At 39.9% G+C, this 16658-nt stretch overlaps 1 protein-coding gene and 1 non-coding gene across 2 annotated transcripts in view; one reads left to right on the forward strand and one right to left on the reverse strand.

Moving 5' to 3' along the window:
* Nucleotides 1-16658, forward strand: part of LOC138242764 (zinc finger protein 271-like) — a 1399044-nt gene that overhangs the window by 317025 nt on the left and 1065361 nt on the right. The gene's annotated exons all lie outside the window — the stretch shown is intronic.
* trnai-uau (transfer RNA isoleucine (anticodon UAU)) lies at nucleotides 4911-5004 on the reverse strand. The gene is made up of 2 exons: nucleotides 4967-5004; nucleotides 4911-4946 (listed from the first exon to the last, which is right to left on the reverse strand). It is a non-coding gene; the product is annotated as a tRNA-Ile (tRNA).

Raw genomic sequence — 16658 nt, forward strand, 5'->3', positions numbered from 1 at the left:
TTCTAATGGTGGACTGCAGATCTGTGCTATAGTTCAGTCGAATTCAAAGGATCCAGCAATCGTTGCCAACGATAAGCTCCGGCAGTGCTCCTCTGTAAAGCAGACTGTTCGGATCGGTTATGTGGGACGGCACTTCGATACTAAGATCATTTGCAGTGCACTCAAAAAACATAGATGAAGAAGGTGTCACAGTAAGGTGAATCCTATGGGCGAGGGATGTTCCTGCCTCGTGTACGACTATACCACCTAGCAATACAAACGGGGTGCTAGGGCCCCTCTACATTACCACAGGTTCTGTTTATCTCCTAGAATCACCAATGCACACATAGACCAGCGACAAGCATTTGTATTGTATAAGTGCCCTTTTTATTTTCCAACTACATTCACATGCACTATCACCCAAAAACACAACGAAAACAGAATTCACAGCAGCAAAAGGTCCTTCCCAGGGTCATAATGAATACAGAGGGGCAGCAGTCTTTCCTGTAAAATATTAAAGAGAGGTCACTCGAACGTCTCTACTTAGTACCTGTAGTCTCTGATGGCCCACTTTGAGGAGAGGGGTATCACCCAGTCCTATTTTCCCAGTCTCTGTTCAGGTTACAATAGAAATCCTCTGCGACTGTATTACATTCCTCTCAGTTTGAATCGGCTAGCTGTGCCAGTTTCCTTGTTCCTCACCTTCAGGTGTTAAAAGTCTGTACAGTACCTCTGTTTCAATGCCAATGTCTCTCGTTGTCGTCAGTTACTGAACCAGTAGATCCTTGCCTCCAGGTATTAGAAGTCTCTGCAGAGTTCCTCCGGGGTCTTGCACTCTGCAGCTTCCCTTGTGCTGCCTGTGTCGTCTCCAGGATCCAGTGGGAATCGGGAGCCCCCTCTGTTCTGTCTCAGGTCTTTTTATCCCTCTCCTTAGCCAATCCCTTTCAGGGGGGTTTCCACTGTCCCTGTCAGAATCAGTTCTGCCCAGTATTTTTCCAGGAGGAAGCTTGTGTTGTTTGAGGGGTGTGGGAGTGCTGAGCTAGGTGTCATGGAACCTTATCAGTTCACCCCTTGGTCTGGCTAAAACTGGCTCAGCGACTCCTCACACCTCCAAGTCTCGATACCTAATTGCTCCCTGAACGACTTGGGTTTGACTGTTTTTACTGACTGTTCCTGTATTAATTGGGACAACTGCAGTCACCCCCTTGAGTGAGAGGCAACATTGACACCATCCTGGAATTCAACATAACCTAATCAATCACAGCCTGTTACTGCCTCAATGACCCACACCCTGTAACACAAATCAACATAACCCAATCAATCCCAGCCCGTGACTGCCTCAATGACCCACATCCTGCGACACAAGCTTCACCTGGAGCACAATGGCTGTGTTTTCAGCTACGGAAACTTCCTGTTGACAAGTCGGTGTTTGTGTTGCTTTTTCTGCTCAATGGAGCTGTATTAATGCAGGCACACGTGCTTCCACGGCAAGTTATTTTATTAGTGCTCACAAACCAACACACCGCAGACACCTCTGATACTGTCACTGCTTGTGGACCCCGTGTTCCTGCCGTCAGCCTACTATACCATGTTCATGCACATCTAGAAATATTACTGCTGTAGTACAGGAGCGAAAGACGAAACGAAAGCACACCCAGTTTAAAAAGGCACATTTGTCAACTACTGAACTTCACAAGGATGGGATTCACACCCACATGTGCAGAGCACAATGGATTAGTAGTCCATCACCTTACCACTCCACCACCTCATCCCAGAAGTTAGCCTCCTGACATGAGTTAGTACTCAAGATGGTCGTCTTTCCTCTACTCAAGGATCATTTTCCTGTTCCACCTGCGATTTCACCATTTTCCTTGAAGATGTCCAACATAAAAAGCATATTGAGCTCCTTGGACTTGAAATTACCAGATAAAAGCCATTTCTCATCACTTGCTCAGCGAGCAGGCTCAGCGCACACAGAACGCAGGTATCTCAGAGCGGTGTGTCTAAGAGGCTGTAAAAGGATAGTGCTCTGTTGGTGCTGTGGCTTAGCTGGTTAATGTGCATGTCTAGTAAATAAGTTTCTGGGTTGAAATCACCACAGTGCTTTTCTCCTCTCTTGCCATGCAGAGTTGGTCGTTGTGGACAGCAACAGGTGTCTGCCTTAACTTTAATGGAAGTGTTCATTTCTGGAACAACTTTTTTAAAAACAAATTCCACACATATTGCGATAGATAAAATACTAATCTTCCCTGTCAGTGCAGAATAATTAGTGCCAGCTGGCATGAAAACGACAAAAAAAATTTTTTTGTCTTTAGCGTAAAACCTGTGAATGTAGAAGAAAAGATGACGAGTGTCAATTTTTATGGCACCGTGAGCTTGTCCTTCAGTCAAACACGTAGGTAATTCAAACACACCCAGAGATGCACTTTGAATTAGCTTTGACCTAAATACTATCTACTCCAGATGTGATTGGGCCTCTTTCCACATCCTGATATATGCAGAGAACACAAGCTTTTGGCACGAGTGAATATAAATGTAAACATAAATACTATTCAATATATCGGAATTTTGTTGTATTTAAAAAATATTTTAGCTGGGGATCCTCAAATCAGGAGTGTAGAAAAGAACACCGTTAAACACCGGGAGTGCAGAACGTGATAAAAGTGTTCTTTAAACAAAAAGTGAAAATAGTGAATTTGTCTTTCACTTAGACGTTCATTGAATGCTCAGTAAACGATAAAGCAGAGGCTCGTTTTGTGAATTCTCCTCGCATCAGATTGTCTTGCTTCGACCTTTAAATTGTACACTGTGTAGACCCTTCACTCTCCCTAACTCAATTAAAGAGCTGCAGGCAAAAGTGCCTGTCAGTTTAGTTCAGTGGTAGAGCACTTGCATCTCGTGTATAAGGCTTTGTTTTCTACTGCCACTCTGGATTTCTTTTTAAATGCAACATCTTATCTGTGATTGTCTTTCATGTGACGTCCCCCGTGTGTGAATTTCAGCATGACACATAAAATCGTTTGAGATGCTATTTTTAAAACAGACCAAACGAAAGACCTAGTAGCTAAATACAAGTAGAAAACACGTGAATCTAATTGAGAAAATTTGGACTGGAGCGATGTATAGTATTGTAATGGTTGGGGGTTCAGGCGGGCACCCTTGCCATTGCCACTTAAGTCAGCCCCCCACCATCGGGGACTCAAACCTGCGACTGCCACCATAGCTCAACAGGGACCCAGCCGCTTGAGCTTAAGGACGGTCTCCCTTTAGTTCAACAGGCTGGGTCCCTGTTGAGTGATGCCAGAGGTCTGGGTTTGACTCCTCCCTGGCTCGTTAAGCTTTTAAACTACACTTCTCAGCGTACACAACCCTTCTATCGACTGGATGAGTCTCCCGTTACGTCTCCAATTCTTTCCGCACATTCTGCTTGTTTCACCACCGTTACTGTTGGACCACAGCCACAGAATCGAGGAGAGATACGGTTCCGATAAACTGTCTTAAATAATCATGTTTAAAAAGGTGACAAAGTTTATTTCTCTTTAACATAACCTTACATTTGCCTGTTCAGTTCAAGTTATTTTCTGTACCTGCAAATTCCCCAATTTTTCTGCTGTCTCCTGAGACAGACATGTGTCAAATCACAATAAGTAATACAATCTATTCAGTTAACACCCAGATGTAACAGAACACATTTAAGACTTACACCCCCTTTAAATATGTATTTCCTTCATTTCAGTTTTCTTACCTCCCCAGGATACCTGAAAGTTCACTATCCCATATTAAGGACTGTACATGCATTACCGGTAATACAGCTACTAATAAAGATATACATTAATCTTAATTATTAATAAATTACACTTTTATTAATAAAGACATGTATTCATCAAATTCATTGTGAATAGTTGTGGTGTCTAGAAAACAATTTTAGCTACAGTAAATATTTCAAGCGAGTGGTGCGTATGTTCGTTACTTTGTGACTATATTATTTCCACTACATTCAGAACAGTTCAAATGCGATCGACTGTTCCTCTACTGAACTACATAAACCCTGTGAAGAGGTGGTTTAAGTTAGTCTCCTACATCGGTAACATCTAATGGGCAGCATATGTTATTTTAGGTTTGTTGCAATTGAGAACAGGTTTAGTATGGAGCTGCTGACAAATTTCAGCAGCCACGTTCGTTGCAATGACCCGTTGTAGGGTCATTGCCAATCAGCTGCAAGAAAAAAAAACATCATTTGTGCCTTTATTTAAAAAAAAGAAAAACAGAGTAGTAGTTTATGTGGTAATTTCAGGTACAATGTAAGAACTTAAGTTAACTAGTCCCACAGTAATGCGTGGGGTCCTATCAATAGAAAAAAAATACTTGTAACCCAAAAACACAACAACCACGATGCGAGAAGCCTTCCGGGAACCTAGGTAAATCACTGTAGTAGTCTAACGACTACAGAAAATAAAATAAAAAAATACTTAAAGGAACAACTTCAAAACAAAAAGAACATTAAAAACAAATCTGGGAAACAACAAAAACAGAATCTAATGCGAGAGCTTTTTCAAGTCTTCGGTACACCATCGTGCTCCCTTAGTCCCAGTAGACCTCTCATCTAAGAAGATGAGATATCTCTCATCTGTCTGTGTAGAGATCAGCTGGGGGTCCACAGCTGATGGGAATTTAAGTAATGACCTGCGTCAGCTGCAAAGGAAAAATTATAGGTTTATTCCATGCTGAAAAGAGAAGGAAACACAACGTGGACCCTTCTTCGGGTGTGACGTGGAATAAACCTTTACCTGTTCCTTTGATGTTAATTTAGACTGGATCTCCAGCAAACACCTAACAGGCTACAATCCCGTTAGATAAGGTGTTAAGGACGACCTATAAGTAACAGTATCTAAAGTGGACGGTTGCTTTCGGTAGCTAAAGACAGGCTACACTGCTCCAGGTGAGGCTCGAACTCACAACCTCGGCATGACTCCGCTGTGCACTGCTGTATAAGTACCGTGCGCTGACCGATTGCGCCACTGGAACCACATAGATTACTTTCCCTTCACACACTGACGTTGCACAAACACAGGGTGAAAACGATTTCGGCATGTTTTCCGTCTCTCCGTGGGAGAAAGGGACAGTAAAAGAGCGAGGAAACTACAAGGGAAGAAAATGAAAAAATAGTGCTCACTGCCGAAGAGGGAGGAGAGAGATGGTCAGACACGTAAATCAGCCCGGCGGATTTACACTACAAATTTGTCATTTGTAGTGACATTTATGAGTCTTCATGTGTCTGAAACTGTCCAGTTTGTATTTTCGTTTCACAAATCCAGTAAACGAATAAGACAAGGCACACTGCACATCTGCGGAACATCACGTCCGAGTTTACAGTAACACCAGAGATTGAAAGCGAAGTAGTTTTTTATTAAAGTTCAAGGAAACCTGAATATGTTTGCTAGAAGTATTTCAGAATCACAGTGAAATGTAGTAGGATTGCTGCACAGATCTGCAGTCTGCAATTAGAATACGGTTTGTGCGTTGTATAAAATATACCATTCAAAACTTTTCTAAAACTGCAGAGATACATTTCGGAATGCGTCTTCCTGTAAAAATAAAATATCTATTTTATTTGACGGGCGCTATAAGCAGAGTCTGAAGCCAGCTCCACAGAAGAACTATATTCTTTACTTCTCCTGCCATTGCAATTTGCGCACAGATTTTTTTTTTCAAAATGTATTAGCCTTGATGGGAAAAAAAACTAAACTGTCTGTGCGGTGGCCAAGTGGTAAGGCATCGGTTTCGTAAACCGAAGAGCGCGGGTTCAAACCCCCTCCGTGCCTGGTTTGCGTGCCACGATATACCTCTATCTAAATCGTCAATTGTCTTGCAATGTAGAAATCTCTGTAATAATAAGAAAAGAAAAGTAGTTAATAATCCTTTGACAAAGTAACGGGCATCCTCCACTGCTTGTCAGGATGGCTGAGTGGTCTTAGGTGCCAGCCTCAAGAACTTAATCGTGTGTAGTGACAGTTGTTATTCACAACCCGGATTTCTATGGAAGCCCGTTTCCGCCAGGGAGTAAAAAAAAAACCGCTATGGTATCTCAGAATTGCGACTTAGCAACTCAGAATTCCGACTTTATATCTCACATTTGCTACTTCGAAATAGCCCATATTTCAATGTCTGTCCTTTTGTTATTGTAACGGATTCGGGTTCTTGTGCCCTCTTGAGTTTAGCTCAAGATGCAACAGGATTATAAATGAATTCTCCCGCCCTACATTCCAAGATATGGAATCTTATTTTTCTTGAAGTTTCTGATGTTGGTCGTTATTGGAAATTGCCCGGTGATATCGACTCAGGTAGTCAGTTGTTACGTGCTGTAATTCGATACATGCAAAGCATTTGTATTCCCTCAAATTATTAATAAGGTCAATAATGTATTAAACATTACATGCCACTTTTTCTCCAGATGATGTTCACGGTGGAACAGTGAGAAAGGCGTGCCTAGATGTGCTTGAACCAGCACCTTACTATCATTTTAGTCCCGACCTGACCGCACTGAGCAATGGTACAACAGAGACTCCAACGGGTCGGTTTTCTCCATTTACAGTTTTTGGGTAAAAAACAATTTGAACTTTTAAGCAAGTATTTTATTTCACATTTTGCAAAGTGTAAGTTTTTCTTATAAAACGTTGTTTCAGAAAGAAACTGAGTTGACGGGAATAGCCCTGTCAGTAGAATATTGAACTTTTCATCTCAGCTAGTTCTTCTGTGGAGCAGGCTTCAGAACTCTACGTACAACGCCTTTGATGTCATTTTATTTTTACAGCAGACGCATCCGGAAAGTTTTTTTTAACTTTTTATTTGAACAACAAAATAGATTCAATATAAACAAGAGCACTTATAACATCAGTAGAATCGTCAGGGGTACATAAAATAATACAATTACACTTTCTGAAAACGATTAAACTAGGTAAATGAAGATAAGGTCCGCACAGCTCTCTTGCAAAGTCTCTTGCAAATGTATTTGGGTTTGCTTGAACCTTTAATAAAAAAGTGATCTGAGACTTCCTACCTCCCAGTCTATAATCTCACTGTAACTAAACTAGGATGTGATGTTTCGCAGATGTTCAGTGTGCCTTTACTTTTGGCATGTTCAAGACTATTCGTTGCGTGAGCTCCTCACTGCGTGTCCTGTACTGTATTGTGATTTCGTTGAGATTATCTACGAGGAGTACAGCGACTAGAACGCCTTGAACTTTTTTTTCGGTATATAAAAGAAAACGCTAAAGCACATACAAAGTAACTAACATTTCCTATATGTAGGTTTTCTGATTATGTCTCTACTTATCTTTCCACTTAAATTCCTTAGTGACAGGCGAATTCTTTCCGATATTTGTTTTTATTAAAAAAAGTTTTATTAAAAAAAATTTTTCATAACCTATATGATTTCTTACCAGCGTGGAGCTCGAATTCACAACCCCGAGATTAAGTGCTTGGTACTAGTTGCGCCACAGAAAAAATGAAATCTCTTATTTATATTAAATACTGCGGCTCCTGACCTTTTCTTCTCGTTAGAGAAGAGGTCTGGTCTCCAGATTATCAACGATAAGATCAGACCGTGCTCCTTTGTAAAGCAGTGTTGGTTCACATTGCTTATATGGGGCAACACATCAACTCGAAGATCGCTGCTGTACACGCATGCCCCCCCTTCACTGAAATAACATAGAAGAAGGAAACTCTCTTGTCTTGGGCTGCTGTCACCCGGATTCAAAGCGCGGGTAGTGCGGTCACAGCACAAAGTACTGACCACTATACCATCGCGGCGAGCTGGGACAGACTATCGTTAATTTAATTCAAATGCTCACAGTGTCTTTAATCTGATGGATTCATATACTGTGCTCATGAGAAAGTCACAAACCTGTCATCTACACACTGTTCCCAGATAGGTGATTCCAGATTCTACAGCTCTCTAGGAATATTGGAAATCAGGCTACAGAAATGGAGAAAATCTCTTCAAAATGTGGAAATATATTCCCGAGACGGTCCTTTCTCAAAGGTCAACTCTGCTTGCAAGTCACCCCTCCCCACACCGCGCAGTGTAGCGGTTATAACCTTCTATTAACACACCAAAGGGCTTCAGTGAGATAGCGGGCAGAAACAAAGCGATCTCTTTCATTTATACGTTTTGCACGCCTGACGGGGTTTTAGGTGCTCTTTTCTACACTGAACTGATCATTTGGACATCGTAAGGCAAGAGAGACACATTTCTATGTAATCAGGAAACCAGGAATCCTAAGCCTTAGCCCGTTAGTGCCACAGAGAAAAAAAAACGTTTCAACGAGATAAAATTGCAGGATTAACACATTTTTTTCTTTTTCGTAGAGCTTGTGTTTTGTTTGATTTAGCAAATTGTATACACTTTATTTCTGACACATGACTAGAGTATATTTAATACAAGAGCGCTGAACAACAATTTTCATCTACCGTATTGTAATGTTTATATATAGATATCATATAATGTTTTTGTATCCACGCAAAACCTCGCATTAAAGTGAAGTTGATAAACTTTGCTTGTGACATATTTAACATATTTAACAAGGCACAGTGCCGAACTATTAAAATACATCAGAAAAGTACCCGAACTCATCTAATTTATGTATTTGAAACGAACGGATGGGAGACTTTAATATGAAATTCACTTTTAGGAGTTTTCGGAAGTCTGGACTCAGATATACAGTGAGGGAGGAGTGCTTGACTTCCTGCTTTCAGCTCGTGCATTGTTTCTACTTGTGACCACCAACAGAGAGAGCTTTACCGGTTCACAGAAACGTCCCGGGAGTTTTCTGGGTTAAGAGGGAAGAATAAATGTAATAAATGGAGATGTTATTGCCGCTGGGGAGTATGAAGGCGGTTTAGCGAGGCGGTGGCGTGTAGAGGGAGGAGACGCGCATTCCGCACGGGCAGCGCAGAGCAATGAGTCACACCTGCTGCGCGCTGAGTCCTGTCCTATATAACCGCTGAGCCCGGACACACAGCCTCTCCAGCCAGTGCTGGAGATTTTAAAAGGGTAATTTTTTTTTTAAATAATACTTCAGAAGGTGCAGAAACTGACTCTTTTGCTCAGTTGAGACTATAGGAATATGTGTTTCTTTTCAGGCTGTCAGGAATAGCGCTTATTATATTTTTTTCTCAGACTAAACAGTATCATTGGGTTGAATTTCAGTTAAACGCCTATTTAGGAAGATCAAGAACGAGTTAGGGAAGACAGAGGTGGAGACTAATGGAAGTTATGAAAGCCGTTAATGGGTTGTCTCTGCTTGAGCTTGATTTAGACCTTAGTAGTGCAAAGTCTAGGGGTTAATTGCAACAAACTGAGAGTGACGTACTAACAGGCGTTCAACCCGTGTTTAGTACGCAGCTGTGGTCTGAAGTTGTGCTCCACCTTAAATCCAATTGCAACGAACTTTGCTGCTGTGCTTAGTCCACAGCACTGTACTAAACCTTTTCTCCGTTACAACGAACACAAATTAATAGTTGTTGCCCGCTAGAAGTGACTAAACTAGTGAATTATTTTAAACCACCTCTTAATATGGCTTGAGCAACTTAGTACCATACTTGGTGTAACGAAGAATCGCATTAGAAGGCTCCAGAATATAGTGGAAATAATATCGTTACCACGTACTGAATTTATGCATCCGTTGCTTGGAAACATTGTAATATTTAATTAAAATTGCTTAACACTCATACCACTTCGTTATGAATAAATGTGGCTATTTACAAAAGTGACACTTACTTATTATGTTGAATGTTAATCATTACTAGTAGCTGTGAAGTTTAAGGTGCTAGGGAGTGAAGAGAACAGAACCTAAGCTATTATTTATAAAAATGTAGCATGAGCCTTTTATTTGTTCTATAAAATTGAGGAGTCAACTGGATAGATTTTGTTAAATATTTTAGTGATGGGTCTCCGTATTTGTGGTTATCCGAGGAAAGCAGGGATGAGGAGGAAATAGGTGGCACCCAAGCATGTTAAAGGAAAAAACTCAGCATCTTAAGTGATATATGATGGTTTACAGTCCCTTTTCTGTCCTGTGGCTGTGATCCAATGACTGTGTTGAAACAGCCAGGGTTGTGCTATCTCTTGATGGACTGGTATGCAAACCAAATGACAGACAAGCAAAGTGTTGTTTTACAATTCTGAAAGCTCGTGGCTTCTTGTGTTTTTATGATTCCTGTTATAGTGCTGGTCTTGCAATGTTGTTGGATTGTGCACAGGTGTCAGAAGATACTGTCATAAAGGATAAGCATGAGTTAGCAAAACAACACGCCAGCAAGCACTTCCCCACTTTGAAAGGAAGATGTTGGAACTGATTAAAGAGCTTAATCTGAGCTGACACAGGAGAGAGAGAAAATCAAAATTCTGAAAAGTAAGCACAAGGCACACCCTGCTAAAGAAATGTATTGCCTTAAAAAAAATGCTTAGAAGGTCAGAGGAACAATTGTTGTTGTTGGTTTTTTTTTTGCTCAAGTATTTTTATAAGTTTAATTTCCAGTTCTGTTAAAAATAAAACTTAACTTTACTGGTTATTAGTCGGTGTCTTTTGTAACGATTTAGCTATAATGATGTCTGCTTATTCATCTGGAGTGTTAAACAAAATTAATGCTGCAATTATACAGTAGTGTTTAATTTCAAATGCACAGCTGCGATTCTCATTTGTTTCATGACTAATTATAATTGGGTATCTCATTAATAACTATGTAGCCTCATGAGATGAATTGTAGCCTAAATGCAATTCTTAAATTAAAAACTAACTGATTTGTTAGGAAATTTAGTTTGAATTTAAATGAGAAACAGAAAAGTAATTGAATATTAACGTGACCTACATATTATTCTACTAATCAGAAGTGTTCTGATGTACAGTCCTCTCCAGTTCGGGCTAATTAGTACAACAAGGCCGAGCCCTTGGAACCGGATTAAGCACAAGTTGAGCTGAGCTCCAACTTTGTTCCACATGTTTTTTGCTGAAATTGAACTCGGAGCAGGAGATAATCTCCACAATGTACCATACTAACTTAGTACGCGGCTGTGTTTTAACTCGGGAAGTCCATTGCATTTGACCCTATGGGTTTCTCTGCATACACTACCATAAGGGAGGAATGGTGAGTTAGAGGGAGGGCACCAGTTTGGTTTATCAAGAATTCACCAAACTGAGTAGAACTACAGATCCAACCATTCAAAATGTGCAAGGTATGCTGCAGTAAATCGCAGTGCTCGTTCCGCAAAGAACTGTAGGATACCGCATGATGTATCGAAGTAGGGTGGAATATCTTGTAAAACCACCAGGTGGAGCTATGAAAGCTCTCATGTGCAGCATTTGGGCTGTTGCCAGAAAACACTTGGTTTTGAATCCCTGTCAATGCTGAGGGACAATCTTTTGTCAATTACAGAATTAAACAGTCTAAACGGTATATCCAATTTAATAAGTTTAAGCTTTGTATTGCATTGTTAAACATTAAACTGGTTAAAAAGTACACTGGAGTGTTATAGAGGACACAAATTGTGTATTGCCTCTTACATTTAAAAAAAACATTCATTTTAATGTGATATGAAAGATTAATAATGAATAACATTGGATAGGCTGTAAGCTCAAAATATTACTGTAGTCCACTTTCTTTCTAAACATCTGCATCAATTTGTCTCATTCGCCCATGATTACTTAAACATTTTGCCTGCCCTTTTCAGCTATAGCTTTGTTTGAACCTAGCTCCTGGCATGAGTTTTCCTTTAACAAAAACATTTCTTTGAAAAACTAAAATAGTAAATTATATTGATTTGTTGCTATTTCTAAACATCACAACATGTTCAAAGTTAAGTGATTTATTAATAACAACAACTAATAATTTCAAACTGCTTGTATTCTAAAATTGTATTTTGTTTGGGGTGATTTGTCACTGTTTTCACAAACTTGAATTTATTAAACATCTGAGATAGGGTGTTCTATACCTCTGTTTACTTTCTGAAACTCCATAGATATTTCCTGTTTTCACACAGATAAGAATAAACTGCACGTGCAAATCTTTTCACAGGCGAAAAGATGTTCTGTGCTCAATAGCTCTTTAACACAGTGCGCATTATGTCATATCTTTAAGCATCAGTTGAAGCATTCTGAAGTCTGACAATCGTAAAAAGTTACCAAATAGTATTGGTGAAACTGTTACCTGTCCTGGATAAAGCGATTAGAAAATAGTTGGATTTACACGTGTAAGAAACTTTCTGATTTTAATGGGATACGGAAGCTATTAATAATAAATGACATTGGATGGTCTAAATGGAAAATATATAGAGGGGACATGTTGAGTCTTTTCTTTTCAGCTTGAAATTAACTTTTGCCTACTACTGTATATTCCATTGCAGCCAATTTAATGCGACGCAGCTCCATACTTCTCACAAAGTCTAGGCTAGGTGTTACATCCCACTGTGTTTATGTAGATTAGACAGTTCTATGGGGGGAGGGGAAGGAACTTTCAGTTTTCTGGTGTCATTGTTGGCCTTTAACATAAGGCAACCAGCAATCAAATGTCCTGTTTTTTCTTAAGTTGAACAAAGACGTGCCACATGCATATGGTGTGATATTGTATACTTTTAAAGCTACTACAGTATAGCTTGTGGGAAATACATTTGTCCTGTATCAAAGTTTAACTTGTTCAGAGCACCCTACATTACAAACTGAATGAATTCAACAGTATCGACGGCTAAAAGCAACATGTCAAAATGTTCCCAAAATAAGAAGTGAACGAGTTGAGGATTCGATAATAGAGTAATCATAACAATAACTCCCGAGTTGTTTCATACAATCCAAATGAAAGAAGGACACTTAAATAAACATGAAAAGACAATTTTTTCATTAACGAAAAGTAACGTCACACTCTCTGTTTAATCTGATTGTTTCATTGCTGCACAGATTAAAACCAGAGAGAAGCATTTTGTTTATCCTATCATGTATCGGTTTCCAATCATACAAAGTAAGTTTTGGGAATCTCCAATTGACCATGCCTATGCGTTCGCGGAGAATGCAAGGCAAGGCCCTTTTGTCTCTGGACCAGTCGACATTTATGGATGTGGTTCACTCCTAGTCACAAAATTACAAAACAGAAAAGCGGCGTAGTGGTCGGCTCTGGCTGTCCCCCCGTGCCGACACACTGCACATTCAATCCCCCCCTCCTTCTCTTGACTGATGGACAAAAGGTGGAAATCTGGGAGAACTGTACATGGCATTGGCATCTGTGAATTCTGCTGTGTAGATAGTGCTTCCTGAGGGGAGAGAGACAGTGGGGATGGCATCAGCCAATTCCTGGGTGGTGGTGAGCAGAGAGGACAGGATGGAGTGTCCTAAGGTGGTGTGTGCTCTGCCTGGGGTGGAGGGCTGTGTGGAGATATGCATTGCACCGGGCACAGCAACCTGTGTGGCAGGGACGGGCACTTTTCAGGAGATGAAGTTCTGTTTGGAGACCCGCTGCTGTCGTAAACACTCCAAACAGGTGCTCTTGCTTTTTTTACAAAACTTTTTACTTGCTCTTTTTGAAAACGGAGACCCGCAGCCTGTGGCAAAATAACGGAATCCATGTAAGAAATAACGTCACACAGGAGTATTCATCAGTTACGGAAGAGATGTCAAAATCTTTTATTTTCATCCATCTTACCGCTTTCTTTTTCACTGTTCCTATAGTCTTTGAAGATTGTTTAGTGTGTGCGAGGTTTCCTGAAGAAGAGGCTGTGAATAAAACATTTATAATAAATTATACATTCTAGCACAACAAAAATACCTTGGATTTTGAAATACAATCGGGTATTTCAAATGAAGCCCCTTCGCACTTTGCAGGCCAGAGCAGCTGAAGCACGACGTCTCTTCCTGTAAAAAGTCTTTACCAAGACTCTAAATATCTGACTTTCAGTTTGAAGCGGTACAGCGGATTCCAGGGCACATTCATTCTTGATTCAGGAGATATATATATATGAGTGTGCTAATGGTTAAAACTGTGTTTACATGAGGAACAAGCGGTAACATTTTCATTCCGAAAGAAAGCCAGTCTGTGCCCATTTCTCAGCGTGCACATTGTCAGGAACAACAAACCCACAGTGCCAGCAAACCTATCAATAGCCTGTAGGTACTGTCATTGAGCAGAGTAAAGTTAGCTTGAAGTTCGAAAACGATTTGGCACACCTGCAGCATTTTCACAAAACCTCTTAGGGTTATGAAAACACTTGCTTAGTGTGCAAACTACATTGTGACCATTTTCACAGCCTTCACGATGTCATTTTTAAGCCATCAAAACGATTAGTGAGCTAATTATCTTTTTAAACCTCTGGTTTTTCATTGATGTGTAACTATGCACTAACTGGAACCCGGGGGACTGCTGTGTACACACGTTCACAATGCAAGAAATACTGCTCAATAGGGCTTTGTGTAAAAAAAACAGTATATCACCATAGGAAGCAGGACAGCGCAGTCTCCAATTACCCAGACTGTATGCACAGGAATAAAGCTTTGTTTGATTTCTGAAACCCTTTCTTAATGTCCTGTTTTCATTCAGGTAAGGGTCAACTATATATACACTATAGTGCTGACAGCGGGAAAATTAAAAATATTCTTTACTCAGCAGCTTAATTAAAACAGCTCCAATGATGTTCAAACCGATTTTTTACACAGAAGACTAATACAGCTTTGCATTCTGAATCTCATTTTCTCATGCTTTTAATTAATGTGGCATTCTGCGCTGGGATAGGGGTATGCTGTTCACAAACCAATAGCATTTAAACTACAGCACCCACAATGCTGCAACCAAGTGTTTTACACACCAGACAGCCCCCCTCACCTTATACAACCTTGCTTGGGGTTGTGAAACCTTTTTTTAAATTATTTTTTCAATACGGCACCATTAAACATGCATTACACTGGGATGGGGGGTGCTATTCATGAGTCAAAAGCTTCATCACAACATCTGAAAATTTTAGATTTGACATTCTTTTTATTTCACGCTTTCTTTTAGTTTTTCCTAATTTCACATTTTAAATAAGCTGTATCTGTAGCAAATCACAATGAAGGTGTGGTATGCAGATGTGACTGTGTAACCATCAGGCACGAAGGAGAGAAAAACAAAAAAATCTCTGGGGGTCCAAGGCCTGATGGTTGACCTCCCCTCCAGGTATGACAAGTAGTTACTAGAAACAGTTCACATGCACCACCATGCAGATTGACATGGTGAATTCTATTTCCTGTATTATGTCAGGCTAGATATTAATGTTGAGTATGTCCCATCGACTGGGTTGAGCAGTACAGGATCTTGAGTTTTGTAAGGACTCATATCGGCTGGGTTCCTTGCTTCAGAAATCCAGGAGGATCCCTTGTCATGGGGGACAGAGCTCAATATAAACCAAAGGCACCGAAGAGAGAACAGTGGCAGGCATGGTGTGGAGAAAAAAAATGGGTTAGACACAGAAAAAACAATTGCAACGTGGTTGTCTACTTACCCACCTGATATCTGTTTCTGTACTTCCTAAAGAATTAGATCACTCAGGATCAATAAGACTACAGAGATGATGTAGGAGACTACAGCATTGTTAAATATGCTTGTAGGTATGGGGCATCCTACAAGGTCTGACATATTTCCACAATTTAGGGGCTGTGTGCTTAAATGCTCTGCTACCTGCTCGCTATTATTAACGTAATCTGTTCATTGATCTAGACAGCATCCTGCAACTGCCATAATCTTACTGGAAGAAAAGGATCACTTTGGTGTCTAGGCTTTTAGTAGTGTGTCATGTCTGAAAGGTACTGTAGAGATGGTACTATTTGGGTAACCTAATAATAAGGAATCACATTAGATACACCTCTGTTGGATAGAAGCCAGTTTTCTTTGATCTTTTTTACATCGGAGTGGAATAAATCATGTCATGGTGACATACTGTTGATTTAGAATTCTTTGCACTGCTACTTTGATGTTAACACTGTGTAGTAATCATATATAAAAGGGACTGTGTTGTGTTATGATGAACTTTTTTACCGTTTTCATAATACTTTGTTTGGTTTCTGGCAATAGATAACAAATGGTTTCTAGTGATTTTTTTGTGTTCTAGTGTTTTTCATTATTTTTTCGCAAAGTGTCTGAAGAGATTTTTGGGGGAATATTGAAACTTGTACTTACATGTCTTTTGGAGTTGAATTCTGCTGAGAACACATTGACAGTCTTCTTGAGTTTCCAGCATGTCTTTTATGTAATGCTTGGGAGTAGGGGGTGGTTGCTCACTCATCAATAGTGCCTGAAATATAAAACCGTAAGAAGGGTTACGAACTGCAAAGAATCCAAAGAGTATTAATGGGTCACAGATCAAGATCTAGGTATTTGCAGAATTTGACAGATCTCTCTTGATCAAACTCCTTTTTTCTTACTTTGTGTTTTTATAGCAAGACATTATATTGTTTCTGTGCTAAATGGCAAGCTCTTTAAGGTGTTCATGTTCGTGCCTTTGTTTCTATATTATTGGAAAGAAACCTAATAATTGATTTGATGCATCCATATCTAATCATCAATCTGATACACAGTAATTCTATCTTTGAGATGCCTGTGTCATGTAATAAATTGCAAAGATTATCAATAATCTTTTATGCCTTTTTATGCCTTCTTTGGAGTGTTTT

This window comes from Lepisosteus oculatus, chromosome 14 (genome assembly GCF_040954835.1).
Source record: "Lepisosteus oculatus isolate fLepOcu1 chromosome 14, fLepOcu1.hap2, whole genome shotgun sequence".
NCBI classification, from domain to species: Eukaryota; Metazoa; Chordata; class Actinopteri; order Semionotiformes; family Lepisosteidae; genus Lepisosteus; species Lepisosteus oculatus.